Genomic DNA, 7,320 nt, shown 5'->3' with positions numbered 1-7,320 from the left:
AGACAGATTATATTGAGATAGATAAGATAGGTAAGGAGAGAGAGTGAGAGAGAGAGAGAGAGAGAGAGAGAGAGAGAGAGAGAGAGAGAGAGAGAGAGAGAGATTTCAGTCCTCCAGACCACATGCATGCAACAAGGCTGATAGTCATCTCTGTGCCTTTCGACAGCAACAGCTCACCCGAGGGCTGCCATTTCTGTGTTCTAACATGTCCTTTATAACAGAATCCTACCTGAGCACTTAGTTTGTCCTGTGTTCTCAAGGATCTGCAGGGTCTTGCCAGAAGGTGACATGACTGGAAAGAGACCAGCCAAGTGATGCCATGGGAAAGGGACAGAGCCATTATCACTGGAGGAACCAGTCAGAGTGCATTGTCATGAATCCCAGGAGCTTCATGAGTCCAGGAATTGTGCTTGTGCGTGTGAAGCAGGAGGTGACCTGAGTCCTGAAGAGAGAACACTGACTCTATCTGCCTAGGAAGACTTTGACGGGGACCCTCCATCTTCCTGTGCTTGCTGAGCCATGCGTTGGGTCAGCCCATGCCCTTCCTGGGATGCACATGTCCTCTGTCTAGATTTCCTCATGGAAGGTGCCAGGAGAGAGGTGTATCTACACAGGATCCTCTGGCAGGGTAGTGCTGCTTAGAAACCCATGAGCAGCCAGTAGGTCTGAGAAGGTTGGGCCAGAGACCTCAGGTCTGTAGGGATGGGAGTGGAAGTCAGGCTACAGTTACTCTCCTGGCTCCTGGAAATAATTTTCTGGGTGGTGAGTATGTGTCCTTCTATAGCCACCTAGTGATTACTGGGAGAACTGCACCTTGGGTCTGGGAGCTGTCCAGATGAGCACCTCTGTTACAAAGGTGCTTGCAGGAGAGAATTCAAGAGCTGGACCCCTAGAACAATTACTTGCACGGAGGACTTGTGACTTTTATGCCAGCCCTTAGGGACTCCGACCTTCCTGTGGGGTCTCCTGAGTCCATCAGGACAGATAGCTAATGGTGGGAACACCTTTCCAGCTATTCTCCCTGCTGAGTCAGTGGAGAAGATTACCAGAGGACCAACCCTAACCATGGTTCTCATGGCAGTGTGCTGGCTGGTTCCAGAGGCCAATAAATCCTTGTCCTATGTCATCTCTAATGAGAAGGCAAGAATAAGCTGTGAGATAAGCTTCTAATGTCATCTGGAGTTCTGCCAGGGATAGAGATTTGGTCTCTGTGAGGAACCCAGGGCTTCCTCAGCCAGGGCCTGCCTGGCTCCCAGAGACTTTTGCAGGTCCATGGACACAGTGAGGGAGCCAAGTGTGTGGGCTGAGTCTAACATACTGGAGCTCAGTTTACCCCAGGACAAGTGAGGGGTCCTGATCTAATGCTGTTGGTCTACCCCATGTGTGTCCTGTCATAAGTGCCCAATTTCTAGTGTGGAGACACAATGTCAAGATTATCTATGTATCTCTCTCTCTCTCTCTCTCTCTCTCTCTCTCTCTCTCTGTGTGTGTGTGTGTGTGTGTGTGTGTGTGTGTGTGTGTGTGTGTGTATTTCACTTCCTCAGTGTTGGGGAAGAAATTGTTAGTGTGTCCTTGAATGGACTGTGGGCTCCCTCTTCCTATGGAGGGTGTCAAGGCAGCCTTCCAGCATTGTGTTGGGTGAGCTGTGTGTTGAGAGTGCCTAGGTTCTCTCTAATTTTTCTGGTCAACTCTCTCCTGGTCTAAATTATTTCCCTGGATTAATCCTGTATTCCCCTATGGAAGATACTGGGAAATAGGGGACTTTAAGGTTCCCGAGACAGGGGTGTTCTCAGACAACAGAAACTGAGCAGGGTCTTGGGAAGTAGGTCCATGTTAATAGGGACAGCATGGCTATTAGTCTCCTAGGCAAGACATGGCTCAGGGAAACAGTTTTCTGAGTGTTGAGTGTGTGTCCTGATATTGACTCCTGGAGATCAATGGGAGAACTGAAACCTCATGTCTATGCCAACAGCAGGGATGGTCCACAAGTGAAATGTGACCTGCCCTGGTCCTTTAAGCACAGGTTGGATGTACGGCCTGTCATCCTGCCTACTGGGCACTCCAGAACTCTTGTTTCCATCTACCATATGGTGGATTTAGACAAGCTTCCAGGTTTTTTTGGAAGCCCTGGACTAAAGGTGGAATAAGAGTTGATACAGAGGAGATAATTTCAGAGAAAACTTTTAGAACATTGACTATGTATTAAAAGGATAGGAGACTTACAGAGGGTCTTTACCTTCACTTGCTGGCTCATCCCTACTTCTAAATCATTCCTAGTTTTTGCCTACCGGGTTCTTAAGGGTCTGCTTTTGACTACAGAGAACACTGAATCAAATGGATGTGTCCTCTGTTCTTCCTTACACACTGTTCTAGGTCTCTTTTTGCTGCTGTGATAAAATACCTTGAGGAACAGCACCTAAAGAGAGAGTAAAGGCTCCCTTCTGGGTCTGGGTCAATTTGTAGCACTGAAAGCAATCAAGACAGAAAACAGGATACTGGCTGGCTCATCCACTGGCTAGATCTCTGGCTCATGATAAGCTAGCTAGTTTTCTTACATAACTAGGGACAATCTTCTTAAGGATAGTGCTGCCCACAGTGGCTTGGTCCTTCCTTCATCAGTTAAGACAATCCTTCACAAACATGTCCACAGCCCAACCTCCTAGGTGAGTCGAAACTCTTTTCTCCCAAGGCAACTCTGGGATGTGTCAACTAGGCTAACTATAAGACTGTTTCAGACTGTTAAGTCATCCTTGTCCACTGGGAGACTCCAAAAGAAGGTCCCCATTCTCCAAGTAAATGTCCCTCTGTTCCCTGAACTCATCACAAGCACTGGTGTCCACAGCCCTTCACAGCTGCACTCTCAGAGTTAGGACCCAGCTCACAGCATCTCTCCTGGGTTTCACTTTTCCAACTTCCCTATTGCTAAGCACATACATACCCTGATGCCTGTCACTGACATTGTGAGGAGTAGCTGAAACTGCATCACCAAAACCCTGCTTTCATCCTGACTCAGGACAAGCTTCCCAGGCACATACATCACCTCCCTCTTCAGGCTCCAATTGAATCAAGGCAGAAGCCAATCACCACCTGAGACAAGTCAGGAGCTGTAAGCATTTGGGGTAAAAGAGCACGAGCAAGGTTCAAGGCTCTGATTGGTCCTTCGGTGTCTTCAAGAATGAAATTGTGAATGCAAATAGAGGGGACAGGAATGCATGAATGAGTGACTGAAAGAAAAACCTACTTGAGCTAAAGCACATGGTTCACAAACGGTGGGTCTTCCTACTTCAAAAAATACCTCCACTCATATTTAAGACCAATAGAAGGTTAACCAGAAGAAATTAGAGATACAGTGAGAGAAGAAAGAAATGAGGCTGGAGTTACATGAGAGTATTTGGAAATTTTTTTGCCCATGAGCATCAGTTGGTAATTTACTTTTCTATTCGTAAGGCTTCGCCTCAAACTCAGTTATAATGTTTTAGAGTTCCACTTATCAGGACTATATTTCTTGACTGTGGTCCAATTGAGAGCAGTGACTGAGTTAGAGACTAAGCAGATATAGGTTTCTCTATTATTAGGAGAACTGTTTGGGATAAAGAACTCTTAGGACTATGACAGGGACTCGCCATTGGTAAGCTAAGAGTGCTGTGTAGCTGGCTGAGAGACTGCATGTCAGGAAAGATTGAAGTGTGCCCGTAAATGGAAATGAATATCTTAGGAGGGTATTAACAGGGCCTCTGGATCATCTAGGGCAAACAGAATAAAGCCACATGTGGAGTCTGAATGGTGAAGGGGAAAACCTGGTCTGAAGAAGGCTATGGTATCTCTGCTACAACCTCCCTTAACTATAGTTATTTATTGCTGCATATGTATCTGTACACCACAAGAATACCTGGTGTCCACAGAAGTCAGAAGCGACCATTGGATTCCCTGAATCTCACGTTAAAGATGGTGGTGAGCTGCTGTGTGTGTACTGGGAACTGAACTTGGGTCTTATATAAGAACATCCAGTACTCTTAATCATTGAGCCTTCATAGCAGCCCTCCAAGGTAGATGTTTTCAGAGGTAGATTTGACTGGTAATGGGTACAGATAAAGAACTTGATAGAACTTTGGCAAGAAGGAACATGTGAGTTTGGCATATCTGGGGTAAGGATTTAGGACACCAACTTTCTCCATATGAGACCATTGTTTCTAATACCCTAGGTCTAAGGCCAATCCATGGAAGATTACCTCTCCAAAATGCACCAAAAGGTAAGATTAGAGGCAGACAGTAAAGTTGTTTGATATCAGTGACTCCCTAGGCAGAGAGTCTCTATGTTAGAGACAGGATCTACTGAAGGAGGAGGACTAAGCAAAGCTCTGACCCTTACTTTCCAGGAGCAGAGACATCAGCACAACAGAGAACACATGATATCCTGTCTAGTATATGACCTTTGGATTTCTGGAATCTACAGAAATGCTCCATCCAGAGTTGGCTTAGTTCTAGAGTCAAATCTAACTGTCTGTTTGTTCTCACTTCCTGGAGCAGATGTCCCATCAATCTGCTGACCACCAAGATTAACATCAGCTTCTCTCCATTCCAGACATGTGAGAAGGCCTCCAAGGTGGAGATACTGAATACTTGATTGCAGACAGACAGCTTCTGCTTTTTCACATGTACCACTGTGACCAATCAAGCCTGATGTGGTCACTGTATTGCCTGTATCTCATTTCTCTAATGATATTACATGGCTGGGGGGGTGTGTGAAGAAAGGAGAGTTTCTCTCCACTAAATGTTACTTCTCTTTTTAAAATTTATTTAATTAATTTATTCAGGTTATATCTAAATAGTTATTAAATCCCTTGTATCCTTCTATTCCTCCCTCCTTCCTGATTTCACTCTATTCCCCTCCCCTATGTCTGTGACCAAGGGGGACTTCTGCCCCCAGTATATGGTTGTAGGCCATCAAGTCTCATCTGAGTAGTCTGTTTCTTCTTTCTCTGAGTGCCACCAGGTCTCCCCTCCATGGGGCAGTGATCAAATATGCGGCATCAGAGTTCATATCCAAGACTGTCCCCAGTCTCCACTTAACTAAGGAAAATGACTTGTCCATTAGCTAGATCTGAATATGGGTTCGATATTTATGCCAGGTATTGTTCTTGGTTGGTGCAGTAGTTTGAGCAGACCCCCTGGTCCCAGATCTGCCCATCATGCTGTTCTTCTTGTAGACTGGGACTTACCATTGAAAAGAGGTAGGTTAGAGGCTGTGTGGTAGGGGAGATGGAAGTTTGCCACTAGATGAAAATGGATATCTGAGGAGGACATAACCAGGGTCTCAGGGTCATCTGGAGCAAACAGAATAAAGCTACACATGATGTCAGAATGGAGAAGGGGAAATGCTGGTCTGTAGAAGGCTATGGTATCTGTACTACATCCTCAGGTAAGTAGAGTTATTCTTGGCTGCATAGGTATCTGTCCACCACAAGCATGCATGGTGTTACAGATGACAGAAGGGGACATTGGATCCCCTGAATCTCAAGTTAAACATAGTGGTTACCTGCTATATGTGTGCTGGGAACTGAACTTGGGTCTTCTATATGAGCATCTAGTGCTTCTAATCTCTTTGCCATCTCTCCAGCCCTCCCAGGTAGATCTTTTCAAAGGCAGATCTCACTGGTAAAGGGCACAGAGCTATAACTTGCTGGAACAATGGTAGGAAAGGAAATGTGAGTTTGGCCACTCTGGGATAAGGATTTAAGATACTAACGTTTTACATATGAGACCATTGTTTTCAATACCCAGGATCTAAGGCCAATCTATGCAGGATTACCTCTCCAAAATACACAGTAGGGTAAGATGAGAGGCAGACAGTTAAGTTATTTGAAATCAGCAACTCCTTGAAAAGAGAGTCCCTGGATAGACACAGGATCTACTGAAGGAAAAGGACAAAGCAAAAGCAAAGCCCTATAACCTACTTTCCAGGAGTAGTGACATCAGCCCACAAAGAACACATGATTTCGTGTCTAGACCATGACTTTTGGATTCCTGGAATTCTGCAGAAATGCTCCATACTGATCTGTCTTATTTCTGGAGTCTAATCTGTTTTTTCTCACTTCCTGGACCAGATGTACCCTCAAGCTGCTGAGTAACATCAGATTCTCTCCACTCCAGACCCATAGAAGGCATCCAGGGTGGAGACAATGAATACCTAACTGCAGACAGACAGCTTGTTCTCTTTTTCACATCTGCTACTGTGGCCTGTCAAGTCTGATGTGATCCCTGTTTTGGCTGTATCTCCATTCCCCAATGATACTACACAGCTGTGGGGTACGAGGAAAGTAGATCTTCTCTGCAATAAGTGTTAATGCTTTTTTCTAAAAAAGCTAGTCTGCCTGTATCAAACCAGGTGGCAGAGCACTAGGACTCAGTCAGGTGGCTACAAAGGCACCTGCCAAGAGCAGGCAACTTACTCCCACAGATCAACAATTCAGTTGGCAGTGATAGACAGCAGATGCGTATGCACCCAGGTATGCTCTAGTGGTGACCATGGAGATTCTGTGGTAACTGCCTTGCCAGAAGTCAGATCCTGAAGTCCAGCGATGAATTCTTTTTTTTTATTTAAAAAACTTTTTTACTTTATAATTTATTCTTGTTACATCTCAATGGTTATCCCATCCATTGTATCCTCCCATTCTTCCCTCCCTCCCAATTTCCCCTTATTCCCCTCCCCTATGACTGTTCCTGAGGGGGATTACCTCCCCCTATATATGTTCATAGGGTATCAAGTCTCTTCTTGGTAACCTGCTGTCCTTCCTCTGATTGCCACCAGGTATCCCCCTCCAGGGGACATGGTCAAAGTTGAGGCACCAGAATATGTGAGAAAGTAATATCCCACTCTCCACTCTACTGTGGAGAGTGTTCTGTCCATTGTCTAGATCTGGGTAGGGGTTTAAGGTTTACCGCCTGTATTGTCCTTGGCTGGTGCCTTAGTTTGAGCGGGACCCCTGTGCCCAAATCTGCCTATCATAATGTTCTACTTGTAGGCTTCTAGGACCCTCTGGATCCATCTACTTTGCCATTCTCCCATGCTTCTCTCATCTAGAGTCCCACTAGAATGTCCATGCTGGTGAGGATGTGGGGAGAGAGGAACACTCCTTCATTGCTGGTGGGAATGCAAACTGGTACAACCACTTTGGAAATCTATCTGGTGCTATCTCAGAAAAATGGGAATAGGGCTTACGCAAGACCCAGCTATTCCACTCCTTGGAATATACCCAGAAGATGCTCCAGCACTCAACAAGAAAATTTGCTCAACCATGTTCATAGCAGCCTTATTCATAA

This window comes from Acomys minous, assembly GCF_964271855.1.
Source record: "Acomys minous genome assembly, chromosome: 20".
Taxonomy (NCBI): Eukaryota; Metazoa; Chordata; class Mammalia; order Rodentia; family Muridae; genus Acomys; species Acomys minous.
The sequence above is the reverse complement of the archived record's forward strand: the minus strand, read 5'-3'. Positions refer to the sequence as shown.